General features: G+C 34.7%; 1 protein-coding gene across 3 annotated transcripts in view; it reads left to right on the top strand.

Moving 5' to 3' along the window:
- The window catches only part of LOC306852501 (retinoic acid receptor alpha-A), a 215499-nt gene that overhangs the window by 172663 nt on the left and 27367 nt on the right, over window positions 1-15469 (top strand). The window lies entirely within an intron of this gene.

The raw sequence follows: 15469 nt of genomic DNA, 5'->3' as shown, positions 1-15469 counted from the left end.
TTAGCCGTTGTGGATGGTGACCCGGGGCGCACAGGGTCATGCAATCCATGACCTTTGACATAGAAACAGGGACGTAAACACTGAAATCAGAAGAGGGTCAGAAACAAGTCTGCAAAATGTTTAGACAAAAGATCACATACATCAGACTCTCAGCCAGCTCAGGGATCTTCATACAAAAATGCAAAATTCTGTAATCACATTAACATACATTACTACATTATGCATAGTAGTGTTGACCTAGTTTCTCAGTTAACAACTTTTACATTCTTTGCCTCGTCCTGGATTCTTTCAGCCATTGTTTTGTCCAACAAAAAGATTTGCATTTGTTTACTGATGCTTTTACACTCATCTACTAAATCTATAACCGCCTTTAGAAATACATTTTGTGAAAGTAGTCACGATAGGGAGGAGAGAATGAAGAAGGTCTGTCTTGAAGGGTTTAGCCTATACTTAATCGCTAAAAATGCTTCTGGAACCTGATAGTTGGTGCAATATCCTGTTAAAGGCCTTTTTTTTTAATTTATTTTTTTATTCATTCATTATTTGACAGGGACAATAGACAGTCAGGCAACTGCCCCAGAATTAGCTACAGAGCTAAATCTGCTGTCCCTGGGCAGGAAAATACAAAACAAATTATGTGACAAAAACATCAGTATAATACCATTTACAGTAAAATCCCCCCCAAAATTTAACAGATAAAAAATATAATCCCCCACATAGAAACTACAATCCAAATTTCTACAAAATATCCCCTATAAATACTACAAAGCATCATCCTTCAAACAATTATAAAAAATGTGCAACTCACCAAAGTTTCATTCAAAATACAGAAATACTCAATGGTCACACACCTGACCCGTCTTTAACCATAATTTCAAATGTAGCTTAAATCGTGCTAAAGTAGAACACTGTCTTCTAGTAATTGGTAAATTATTCCAGTTATTAACAGCACTTACAGAGAAAGCTGAATGATCAAAATCAGTAGCTCTAAAATTCACTGCACAATCACCTCTTGATAAGGCTCAAGTTTGTCTTATATTCTCAGTACAAGAGAAAACAAATTCCTTCAAGGGTGAAGGTGCAAGATTGTTTGCATTAAACAACAATTATAAAACACAAAATTGTCAAAAGTAAAAAAAAAAAAAAATGACTTATTAATAATCAAACAATGATGATACCTGCACGTTTTTTTTATCGAATACTTTTAGAGCACGTTTATACAAAGTATATAAAGGTCTAAGAGTAGATTTTCCTGCTTGTGACCATGAGGTAATACAATAAGAGGAATGAGAAAAGATCGAAAAAAATCTCTTGAAGCTTCTATTGACAGTTGAAATTTAAAATGTCTAAGTTGAGGTGACACTGCACAAACTATTTTTCGAACATGCTTTTCAAATGTTAAATGAGAATCTAAAATAACTCCAAGATACTTAAAATCTGGTACAATTTGTAATTTTTCACCATTAACTAATATATCTGGTTGGACCTCCTTTTTAAAATGCATACATGCACTTTTACGAACATTTAATGTTAAGCAGCACTGAGTAAACCAATCTAAAATCAGGACAAATTATCTGGAAGATCATTCAAATACAAATTAAAGAGTAATGGCCCTAGGGTTGACCCCTGAGGAACCCCTGTGGGACAATCTCTTAAAGAAAATGTATTAATCCGGGTACACTCTTTCCTTGATGTAAAATAAGACTCAATCCATTTTATTGTATCTTCCGAAAAATTAAAATGTGATAATTTAGATAAAATATTGTGATTTAGTGTATCAAATGCCTTTTGTAAATCAAGGAACACAACACCCACAACCCCACCCTTATCTAATTTTGACCGAATTTGCTCAATAAAATAACATACAGCAGTTTCTGGGGAAGTTGTGGCCTAATGGTTAGAGAGTCGGACTTGTAATCCAAAGGTTACGGGTTCGAGTCCCCGGCCGGCAGGAATTGTAGGTGGGGGGAGTGAATGTCCAGTGCTCGCTCCACCCTCAATACCACGACTGAGGTGCCCTTGAGCAAGGCACCGAACCCCCAACTGCTCCCCGGGCGCCGCAGCATAAAATGGCTGCCCACTGCTCCGGGTGTATGTTCACGGTGTGTGTGTGTTCACTGCTGTGTGTGTGCACGTTGGATGGGTTAAATGCAGAGCACGAATTCCGAGTATGGGTCACCATACTTGGCTGAATGTCACTTCACTTCACTTCACTTTCTGTCGAATGCTGTTTACGAAACCCAAATTGCATAGGACACAATAAATTTAGTATCTACGAAATTCACAAGATTTAAGTTTGTATCTTCATTGAAACAGATTCGTTTAGCATTAAATCACTTGCTCACCAAAACGATCCTCTGCAGTGAATGGGTGCCGTCATAATGAGAGTTCGAACAACTGATAAAAACATCTCAATAATCCACAAATAATCCGCATGACTCTAATCTATCAAGTAACATTTTGTGAAATGAAAAACTGGATGTTTGGTAATCCATAAAGACATTTTCAACTTCAAACCATTGCTTCTGAGTAAATATGAGTCATTTATTGGAGAAAGTCTAGTCTTAATCAGGAGAGAAATATGCACAGATCAAGCACCGTTTACAAGTGCAAATATGTTGTTGGATTTTGTTTCTCTGGTTTTGTTTCTTAAAAACACGCAACTTTTCACTTCGTAAGATGTTGAGTGATTGAGTCATGTGGATTATTGTGATGCTTTTATCAGCTGTTCGGACTCTTATTCTGACGGCACCCATTCACTGCAGATGATCCATTGGCGAGCAAGGGATGTAATGCTACATTTCTCCAAATCTATTTTGATGAAGAAAGAAACCTCTACATCTTGGATGGCCTGAGAGTAAGTAAATTTTGAGCAAATGTTTATTATTAGGTGAACTATTTCTTTAACTTTTCCTTTTTCAACATTATTTTGATGAAATATTCCGTGGCATATACCAGTTGATACAAGCTCATGAAACTGCATGCATCATAACTGCAGCATGTAGTTGTACACATAGATTGAAGGTTGTTTTAGAATCTTAACATGAATCGAGCAGCAATATGTTTGTATTATATTCCTGCACGATAAACCACTCATAAATGAAAGCAAGAAATGAGGGTGTGTCCGTATGGTCTCAGTCATCAGACTGATGGCTCAGGGTCTTTACGGGGGTCGATCAGCATCAAACACTTGATGTTTGATAATCGGCTTCTCTCAGCGCTGAGGTGGGGTTTTTAGAGAGATTACACGCCTCAGCGTGAAGGAATGCACTGCCTCTTATTCACATGACAGTCACACACACACACACACACACACACACACTCCCCTTCACGCTGCACCCACAGACCTTTGTACACACTCCTCTTTACACATGCACAATTCTTATTAACATCTATTCTTAAATTATATTCATGTATCGCATGCCTTTGCACACATTTCAAATGTCAGTGCATTGTTGTGCCATGTGCTGTGTTTAGCTGCCTGAGCTCTTATTGGAGGGTGTGTGTGAAACCGGCTGTATATTAACAGCATCTTATTCTATATACTGTATGATTAAACAATTAGTCGTGGAATGTTTGTACTTGAACACTCATGCACATTTATGACCAGCTGAAGCTATCATTGCCTTCAACTACTTTTGGGAAGTTTCTACTTAAGAGTTTGGTAGGTGATGAAATGATGATTTGATGTGATGTGCATTCTTGTCATTTTAGGGCAGAGATAATGGATAAGTTGGGCAGTTTCATAATTCTATCTTTTAATAAACTTCCTGATATACACAGGAAGCTTTTAGTGTTGTTGCAACAAAATGAATAGCACAGGATGCACATTGACACTTTATTGCTTTATCCACAGAGAATGACGTGGATTTTTTTGTTACACAAGCTTGTCTTGTAAGTGCAGCTGTATTTGGAGTGTTTTGTTGCTATTCTTCATCAGTGGAACACAAAATTGTACAGACTAAATTGTCTGGTAAACATTTGTGATTGAAACTTAATTAGCAATTAATATAAATTTTGGCAGGGTTTAGAGTCTGGTTAAGGATAGTTTACTCAAATGATAATTCTGTCCTAATTTACTCTTTCCTTTCTTTTCCTTTCTTCAAAATATCTTATTTTGTGTTCTGCAAAGTACAGTAGGAAATTGGACAACAGCCTCTCATGGAAATTGGTAACTATTTTATTTTATTTTGAAAAATAGGTGGTGAACTTGTATGAATTGAGATAAAACGTACACTTTCACCCCACTGACAGGTACGATTGGGATGGACTGGTTACATGGACTGTCTTTTTTTTTTTTCTAAAAAACATACATTTTAGTATAAATCACATTGTATGAAGTCTTACGAAATCTCAAAAATAACTATAATGTACTGTGTATTGTATGCTTGCTCTGCAGTTATGTTGCGTTAAGTCAAATGGATTTAATCATTCATCAGCTGGAAGAAATGCTCTGAAAGTGATCCTAACAATATTGTTCCTCTTAGTTTTTATTGTTAAACATTTCTCTTCATTTAGAGTCAAAGTTATTGTTCTTGATGTGAACAGGCCTTTATTATTTTCAGCTGACATGCAGGAATTGAGTTTGATATGTTCTCAGAAGGAATTTAGGTTTGAGTGAACTCTCTCTGTGGTCTGTGGCATTCTCACATTAATACCAGTTCAATGTAAAAGCAGCAGATTAATTTTACATTGATATTTGTCCTGGAAGTTAGGAAGATAACAGTTGGTGCATTTAAAAATATGTGCGTTGCTTTTAAAGAAAAATTCCAATGCAGTTTTGCAAGATGTTGTACCAAAGATTTTATTGTGGGTATTCTAAGGTTCTTGGGTGTTCGTGTATAGGTTTCTAGGGTGTTGTGGGGTGTTTTTCTACTGACCCTGATCTAGATGTGATTTTCTGGATATGACATTCTGTTTTTAAGTATGGCTCACATCCATCTTTCAAAATACACATTTAAAGTTATTTTTTATTTGATTTTATTTACTTTAAGCATCTGATCTTATGCAACCGTACCACATTCTATCAATCATAACAGTACATAAATGTTTTGATAGGATTAATGCTTCTTCTCCTTCAATGGGGGTCTTTAGAGATTCTCGTCTAAGGGCATCTCAGGTAATGGCGGCTTCAGGCTTAATCTTGCATGAATATTTGATCTAGGCCTGTTCCATTTCTTTTTTTACATTGTTTTATTGTGTGGTGTTGAACAGTAGTGATGCTGACATGCCTATGTAAACGATACATCACATTAACAGTTCATTATGTGTGCGTGTCCCCTGGCTTTCAACAAAACATCCCATAGCAGCTTTTCTAAGTCTAAACAGATGGCTTACTACATCAATCATTACAAATAGGGATGCATCGATTCGATACTCAGGATCGGTATCGGCTCCGATACGGTCATTTTCTGCGGATCGGGTATCGGTCAGACGAGACCGATCCGAATCCGATATTGTGCGTATACTATTCTGTGTTAGTGTTGAGACCCACGAAAGGCACAAAAACATTATAAAGCACCATAAAATGTCCGTGCACTATATTTCAAGTGTTCTGAAGCTGTTCCATAGTTTAATCTGAGGTACAGATGAATATTTAAGTCTTTAAGTTCAAGTTCAGGTAAACTCTTCTCTCCGCCGCGGCTGTCTGTCATCCTCCATTCAGCGTTCAAACTGCGTGTCGCGTTCGGTTTCTACAGTCAAACTCTCTTCAAGAGCGCACAGTTACTGAGGTTTAAAACTGTTAAAAGAAAAGGCTTAATAAACTTGCGCACAGATTTAATACTCTACGCATCAATATCTCTTCCCTTTGTACTTTGAACGTTTCTATGCGAACTGTGCTGTGCGCTGTGACTCCGCGTCGCTTCAAGCGCATCATTCTGCGCATAAGCGCTTTCTGCTGCTCTGTATTGGAGCCTTACTAATTATAATACGTTCGCGCAATGAAAGATTATTAATAGTCTTTCTTGTTCTTTTCTATCTATCATATGTTGCTGCCTTCATTACTGTGCTATAGATTTAAAAGAAATGTCTTTTAATTTTATAGTAGCCTATATATTTATATAGAAATGTATTTGCTTGTTTTTTCATGAATGTATTTTACAACAATTCAAAGAGCAATGTGTATAATTTCACCAGATTTAGTCCTACACTTATTCACTTTTATTTGTAAATAAAAATGTTTCACTAGGTTTTATAAAATTTATTGTGCACCCATGATTTTTCTACAGTAATATGTTGCTGTATTATAAACAAAGTTTATAATAGTATTTTCGTCATAGATTATGATTATATATTTTTTTTAATTGAAATTAAGTTATCTATATGTAGTAGATTGTGTTTAACACACAAAAGAGTAACACACAGAAGTATAGAAATTCTACATTGATTTAAAAAAAAAAAACTGCACTGGTATCGGATTGGATCGGTATCGGCAGATACTATGAATTTTCAGGATCGGATCGGTTCTGAAAAAATGGTATCGTTGCATCCCTAATTACAATGAAAAGACAGTGTTACATGATCCTTCAGAAATAATTCTAACATGCTAATCTGACACTCAAGAATCCTTCATTATTAAAAAATGGTTGAAAATGGTTGTACTGCTTAATGAAGTGTTAAAACCGCAATACAGTGTCTTTTCTAGGATTCTTTAAGCAGAAAGTTTGAAGAACAACATTTATTTGAAATCTAATTCTTTTGTATAATTTTAAATGCATTTACAGTGGTTTTTAATTAATTTAATGCACCTTATCTCAGTTTCTTTAAAATCATAGTGTAAACTGTATTATAGTCAGAGCAGCATTTATTAATTTCATGGAATATTAAAACTAGAAAATGCGGTAACACTTTAGTATAGGGACCAGTTCTTACTATTAACTCTAGTTGCTTATTAGCATGCAAGATATTGGCTGTTATTATTACTTTTAATAAAAAGATCATATTCTGCATGACCATATTCTATATCACTAATCCTACCCAATACCTAAACTTAACAACTACCTTACTATTAATAAGCAGCAAATTAGGAGTTTGAGACAAAATTCGTAGTTAATGGGTTGTTAATGGTGAGAATTAGACCTTACAATTAAGTGTGACTGATACCGTATTTTAATACCGTATTATATAAATGCTGAATTTTATGGTTCAACATCACTGATAAAATGAAGAATTTTACTACAAAAAGTAAGATGTTTTCTGATCTCCATCATCTAAATTGAATCAAACTCTGCAATGCTGAATACTTTACGAGAAATAGAATAATATTGTATGTGCAGTGTACGTGCTCAAATGTGCGTTTAAGGCCAAAAAGACATGCAGCCTGTCCAACTTTGCGTAAGGCTTAAATTTTTCATGCAAGAATGTGCATTAAAATACATGATATTAAAGTAAAACATCTCTGACTGAACCAGATGAAAGCACTCACTCATGCACACACGCACACACACACACACACACACACACACACACACACACACAAGCACTCGTGTCTGCTTCAGATAACTGAGTTTTGCTTTAGCTTGTTGAGAATCAGAATTCTATTGTAAGGAGGACATGATTATATGAAACACATTGTGTGAGTGTTTGTGTGTGCGAACTGGTGGAAAGACAACACTTGAACCTGAATACTTTCGTCTGAACTTGAATGACATTTGATAACAGACGCTGACACATGATTGGCTGAGAGCAGGAAGTATTTTGGTGCCAAATGAGCCACATGTTTGCAGAGTTACACAAGTGTTCATAGAAACAAGGAGACGGTGTGTGTCTACTGTTGGCTGTACTTACTTTGAAAAAGTCCTTGTGTATAGTTCTCAGAAGGTTTCCTTATTGTTGTTCATGGATATTTTGTTCTGCTGATAAATCTACTGTAAATGGTTGCAGAAGGATTAGGTTTATGTTTGGTTTATTTTTGTGGTATATGCCTACATAAATCATAAACAGACAGTGTACAGAATAGGGTGTGCAATATGTATCGTCTACGATAATATCCTAATTGTTGTTTAACAATGTGGAAGCTGTATGTCATTCACTTTGCAAAAAACAAACAGAAACACGCCTTTAGTGCACAATTTCATGGCATGATTTAAGCTAGTAGAATAACCCTGGAATTCAATATGCCCCTAGGTGTTTTTGTCTTATATTTCTATATAGGCCTAGTTATGAAACGGCACACAAGCAAGTGTCATTCTTTTGTAATATCAGCACAATTATATATGTGATACTGATTTTATATAACATTTGAGTAAGTTAATACTGTGCGGATACAATAATGTCAGTATTGTCTGTTAGTGCTCTGTTTTGGCAACAAAAAGTGTTCCAAACAGAGCCGTTGGTGTTTTGAGCCAGTGGTATTTTGTTGCTGAATAAATCAGCATCTTTGAACTATCAGTTATTCAATGATTCATTCATTAAGACACTTGCTTTGTTCTTGAATGAATTAGCCATTTGAACTAATCAGTTGAGTGAATGACTCAATGATGTACTCATTAAGACAATGACTTGCCTCTGCTGCTAGGTGTTGTCAAGTCACTATTATTTGTATAGTGCTTTTAACAATGCAAATTGTGTCAAAGCAGCTTTACATCAGCTTGATATAAAGCTGGGTGGCTTTATATCAGCTTTACAGTATTTAGACAGGGAAATAGTATGTCGAAATAGTGTCATCCTCCTCTGGCCAGACAAAAATAGGCTACAGCAGAGTTGGATTGTGCAAAGGACTCATCTGGTTCCTGTGGTCTTGTCCCGATGGGCATCTAGGAGACAGGGTCTTCACTGGGGAACAGTCTCTGGGGCTCATCTAGTTGTCCTGGTATCCGCTGACGTTCAGGGCTGTAGGGGTCATCTCTAGGTTCTGATTCACCATCTGATCTGGATGCGATCTGATTACAAGTACTTAAATGAAGTACTTGTAATCAGAGTAAATTACATTTTAAAATACTCGTAATCAGACTACAGTTACCTTTTTATGGATTACATATTATTCACACAATAGCAATAAATTATTCATAAATCATTGATTCCCCCTAATTTCTCTTTTTCATCTTTTAAATTTTCCTTTCTAAAATAGTCTACCGAATATATACTTATTATATATGTATAAATAGTCCAGTCTTGCGGACATTCACACAAAGATCAGTCATTAGTCGGGTGGCGACAGCATTTGACCACTGGGTTTACACAAATCATTTCAGGTTTAAGAAGGGTTTCAACATTGCATCAACTACTGATGAACACATTCATTTTGATTTGAATTATTACTCTGTAGGTTTTTTAACCATGTATTATTAATTATAACTAATTAAAATGCACATATTCACGTTATTTCTTAGATACATGTAATGCAGGCATTCCAAAACCTTATTCACCAAATATATTTGCTTTAAGTACCCCTGAGATTTTAAAATAAATATTTCAATAACTAAGTATCACATTTGCATGTTCACGGTTTTTTTGATGTTGATTAATCATCACATGGCATGCAGGTAAATCAAAATATTTAATCTTTTTTAGTAAGTGTTTTATTTAAAACAAAGACTATAGAAACACAAAGACTGTTCACTCCTATACTTATGAATGGGAGAAACTGCAACACGCAATATGGAGGAATAGTCCCACTTTCGAAATGAAAGAGTCAAATTTCCCAAAGAAACCTGACTAGACCAGCCAATGCATATGCACAGTATAAGCAGGTTATGATTCAGCATGCGCATTGCCTGGTCTAGCCTGAAAAATAAGCTTTTTAAACGCTATTTGAGCATAAGAAACAACATTCATGGGGCAATTAATTTCAGATTTTTGTTGCTGATTTGACATAATGTGAGTTCAGCGAGCAGTTTTTGAGATTTCAGGATTCCCCTGCTCATTAAGATTGTCTTGTATGAGCTGACTGGAGGCGTTGCAAATATGGCCGCCAAGTGAAGAGACTTTCCTCGAAAGGGAGTTCAAATAAAAAAAAAAAATTAAATAAAAAAAAAAGGGAGTTTGTTTTAAAATGATTTATTTTAATTTTATTTTTTTATGATTTAATTAATTGTCAGCTTTTCATTAAACTCACAACCCACCTGCAGTTCCTTTACGAACCCTAGTTTGGGAAACTGTAACAAACTGTTTAATGCACTTGAAATTACAATGAATGGAACAAGTTTTCTTACTCTTTGCATTTTTTACATCATTATGGTACAAGATAATGCTATTTAAATCAATGTGATAAACGAGTTAAATCAAAAGTAATCTAAAAGTAATCTGATTATATTACCTAAAATGTGTAATGTAACAGATTACGTTACTGACTACAATTTTTGTCATGTAATCTGGAATCAGTAACGGATTACAATTTGTAAGTAATCTACCCAGCTCTGGTAACAAGTAATCGGTGTGTCCTCTACAGCTGAGAGGATGCAGGTGAGACATAAAAGCTTGCATCTCCATTTGTTGTCATAACCTGTGCAAAAACATTCCAACTCACTAATCCAGTGACACAAGGTTCCTTTCAGAAACTACAACTATCTCAGAAGTCACCAGTGTTGGGGAAGCTACTCTGAAACTGTAGTTTGACAAGCTACAAGCTACTCGTAAGTTAAAGTAGTTAAACTACAGTCAAGCTACCCTTTTGGAAAAGTAGTTAGCTACACTACAAGTTACTATCAAAAAGTAGCTAGCTACATTGAAACTACTTTTTATTTTTTTGAACAACGTATATTATAAATAACTGAATAAGTGTCTGAGGAATGTTTTAAGTAAAATATTTAGTGTTTAAAACAATGCAATACAATTATGATTTCTGTTTAATTATGGTTTTATTACACACAACACTCAAATATCTCAGACTGTTACAAAAAGTGTAACCTTTACTTGTCGTTTCTTTGAGAGACATGAACTTGGACAAATAAGGCCATGGGTAATTAGTTGTTTCTCCATCCTCCAAATCTGCCGCCACGTCTTGCTCCATCATGGATAATATGGGTGTGTCAACCCACTTCTGTACATCAGTGAACTGTTAGCCGCAAGATGCGTGATTAAACAACAGGTGGCGGTAATGGCAAAAAAATGAGCTTGTAATCTAACAAGAAGAATATCCTTGCATCGCGCTGATTCGCACAGGCTCGACAAAACGCAATGTAGCTTTTGCTCGCGCTACACTGCTACTTGCTGCAAAAAGTAGTTAGCTACTGGAAAAGCTACACCGTTTAAAAAGCAACTGAGCTACTGCCAAGCTACTGAAAAATGTAGTTAAGTTAGTAGCGTCGCTACTTGTAGTTAACTACTCCCCAACACTGGAAGTCACCCATTAGAGGTGCAACATAACTTTAAGGTTTAAGGCGTGGTTGAAATCGAATTGTCTGAGAAATCCAGTTGTATTGAATCATTATTTGAAATAGAATTATACATGGTCATTCTGAATACTCAAGACAACAGGAAGTTGTGAATGCATGAGAGTGAACTTGTGTTTCAGGATTGACTGTCACCTTTCATAATTTCGGGAATGTTCCCAGTTTGCTTGTTTGTTTTTATTTCTGGACGTTATGAAATCTTATCTCAATGTTACATTCCTGAAATCTGTGTTAATATATGGGCACTGTTGATGTGACATGCTTTTCATGTGTTGTGTTTATATTGTTGGTCAAATAGACAGTAAGCAAGACCAGCGTGACCAGAGATTCTGTGGACTTTTATGATCATTTAGGGAAAAAAATCTTCATAGCTGTTTGGAACGGACATAATGTGTAATTATTTCATTTTAGCTCCCCATTTGGAATTAGCTGTTTGGTTTACTCTGACATTTGTGTGTGTGTAAATGGTTAATTTAAAAGTGTTTTTGTCATGTAGCATGGAGTTGCCACAAACTTGACGATTTCTGATGCGGTGACCTAAAGTACAAGCTCTAGATTAGAAGCCATCCTCTTGCGACTTACTAAAGAGGAATAAATTGTGAATTTCACAGATGTCTCCCACTGACTTTGAAATGTAATAGGTCAGTTGGTTATGGGATCTGTTTACTCAGTGACATGGGTTGTCAGTACTGTTGTCATGGTGAGAGGTGTCAGGCATCTAACTATATTTTTATCAGCTGATTTGTCAAATCTCTCTCTACTGATCCAATAAGATAAGCAATAAAATGCCCCATATTATTATTCCATACTTTCAAGAATAGAACAAAAGTCGAAGCTCCATTTGAACTGCTTTAATTGTTAATATACTATATAATACGAGATAATTAATATGAGAAAGTAGAATAGACTGTCAGCTGTTTAGTACATCTGTAAAAAGTTCACCGTTTAAATTGAAAGGGAAAAGTCAATATACTAAAACAATAGGAATTAATAAATGTTATTACTGCAATGTGTTCTATGAATAAATTATGCAATAGAATAATACAAATAAAATAAACAATTATATAGATACTATTATATAGATATATAAATATATTAAATAATTTTCTGATAAAAATAGTGATCTGATAAGATTATGAAATATTGTATATCCCAAACAGGATTATTATATCTAAGCTAATAAACTAAAATCATTAAATCCAAAAACAACTTTTTTTTTTTTAATTGAAATGATTAATTTTAACTGAAATAAACTTAAAAAGATTCCATTAAAATTAAATGTAAAAACATGTTATTTCAGGCAACATTTCTCATTTACATTTAGTTTAATTTGATAAATTGATATAACTAAACCTGAAATAAAAATTAATCACAACATTTTTATATATATATATATATATATATATATATATATATATATATATATATATATATATATATATATATAAAACTAATATTAAAATGAAATGAACCCCCTCCAAAAAAAATGTATATAGTTATTAATTCAAAATATTCATAACTGTAATAATATCACAGTGATACTAAAATAAGACTGATTACAACTGTTATCATATCATAATGCTATCTGTGTTCATAATAGATTACACAGAGCATAGTTTTCCTATGAATCACATTAGTGTGATGCTGACAAATGTGTGGTTGCGTAAAAAAAAGATTAGCTTGTGATAATTCCATAATCACACATTTCAAAGGTGATTGTTACATTGATTTCTTGATTGTTGATTGGCACATGTGGGACTCCATACTAGTGTATCACAGCAGAAATCATCTGTTAAAGCTTTTGTGTGCGTGGATTATTTTGAGAATTCCATATGCAGCGACTGATATGGGGACCCTCCGCACAGGAAGAGCAGATCACTGTATTTAAGTGTGTGGGAGTTTTTCAAAGACCTCAGACACTTACAGGAAATTGATGTCTGAAGAGGGAATGAGATCGTCTGATCCTCAGAAATCTCCCTGAGCACAAACATGTATTCATGAAAATATTAGCCCGGTGAACTCTGCTGACAAACCTGTGACATCTGAGATAGTCTACATATGTTCATTCATTCTACCCATGGGACAGGTGCATGATGGGAAATAAACTTCAGAGCGACGGGGGTCAGTCTTATTTTACTTTAATTATTGAGGACAAACGAGAGCAAGTGAGAGACGGGACTGTTTCTATTTTCATTCAACCTCCTTTTTTGCCACATGTCCTCAATGAACCATGGGAACAGACCTCTTAATGAGAACATCACTGACAATCAAAACAAACATATTGAAGTAATTAGATTTAAAGTAGATTTGTTTCTGTTGAAAATTTACTCTGCTTCAGGCCATCCAAGAACAGATTTGGAACAGATTTGGACAAATGTAGCAATACATCACTTTTTCACCATGGATCCTCTGCAGCGAATGGGTGCCGTCAGAATGAGAGTCTAAACAGCTGATTAAAACATAATCCACAAGTAATTCACATGACTCCAATCCCTCAGTTAACTGACTCCACCATGAAAAAAAGATATAAAAAAAGAAGTGACTGAATCACATTTTCCCATGTGTAGTCATTGTACTGCCAAGGTAGTCATTAATTCATATAATTTCTCTAAGATATCAGCATCATATTTCAGAATATGTTCAGACGTCATGTGCACTAGCGGACCTCATCTTGTAGATTGCTTACAGAAACACTCGGATATGTTTAAATAATGATGCTGGCCATTTCTACTGCACTATTCGTGTTAAAGCTGCCCGCTCTAGCAATAATTGATGGTCACGGTCCTTATGCTATCAAATCCATACACTATAGCCTAGACACAAACAGTCTTTGTTCACATGCTCGTAAAGCAAATATACCCATCTCTGTTTGGGAGAATTCATGGGAAATAATTAAAGGCAGTAAATGGTTTGAAAGGGCTGATTTGAGTGCTTTTTGCTTTGGCAACATAATTGGCCTACTTTCTTTCACAATGACGTCAAAATCAAGAGATGGTAGCAAATCATGAAACTGTAACAATCTAGTTCAAGCCAGAGCTGTGTGTCTTTGAGTTGTTTCTGTAATCTAAAGCAATCACTTTTTTTGGTATTTTTCAATAGCCAATATATGTACAATTTAGTAGGGGTGTGCAGTATTGACAAATTATATGTAATTATGTTTAATGTTCATTAAAGCAATAGTTGAAAATCTGCTGAAAATGTACTCGCCCTCAAGCCATCCAAGACATAGATGAGTTTTGAAGATGAGTCTCATTGTAACAGATTTGGAGAAATTTAGTGTTATCATCACTTACATACCAACAGATCCTCTGCAGTGAATGGGTGCCGTCAGAATGATAGTGCAAACAGCTGATTAAAAAAAAATCTAATGTGCAAGTAATACTTATACATACTCAGTGTCAGCTTCCACATCAAAACAACAATTACAATATTATGATACATGATATATATTGTGCAGAATACAATATAGTGACCACAAATTGAGATGCACAATTACTGTACGAGCTACTTGTAAAACAGTTTTGCTAGTGTGGGATTGTGTGCTCATGTACTTGACCTTGTCTAGTTATTCATAATGTTTATGCAATATTTAATGGGCGCTAAATAAATTTGATTTTCAGACCATTATCTACTCTATACTATAGAAAAATATGGATTTACTGGATACAAAAACACTGAATACAGGTGTGTGTGTATGTGTAATATAAACAGGAGGTGTGTGTAGGCAGGGAGTCTCTAATCTCCTCCTCTCAGCATGAACACATGCCCTAACCATACAGAGAGAATAACTGACACTACAACCAAGGTTAGAAACTGAAAATATTATACCATGATGATATTTATGTATTTGTCTGAAATGGCTTAAACATAAATGTCAATTTAAATATATAAAAAAATCTTGCACCGCGAAATAAAGGCACAAATATTTTTTTAATATTTTTTGTAAGGAAGGATTTTATTCGGCCTTTACATTTCCCGAAGAGTGTGAAAAATCCATTCATGATGTATAGGGCTGCAAAACAATTAATCTCAATCAATCTATTCAAAATAAAAGTTTGTTTACATACTATATTTGCATGTATATATTAAGGGAAAATATGTTGGATTTATATAAAAATATTTATATTTATATATAA

Source organism: Barbus barbus, assembly GCF_936440315.1.
Source record: "Barbus barbus genome assembly, chromosome: 32".
NCBI lineage: Eukaryota > Metazoa > Chordata > Actinopteri > Cypriniformes > Cyprinidae > Barbus > Barbus barbus.
Note: the sequence above shows the minus strand (reverse complement) of the source record. Positions and strands in the feature narration are given on the sequence as shown.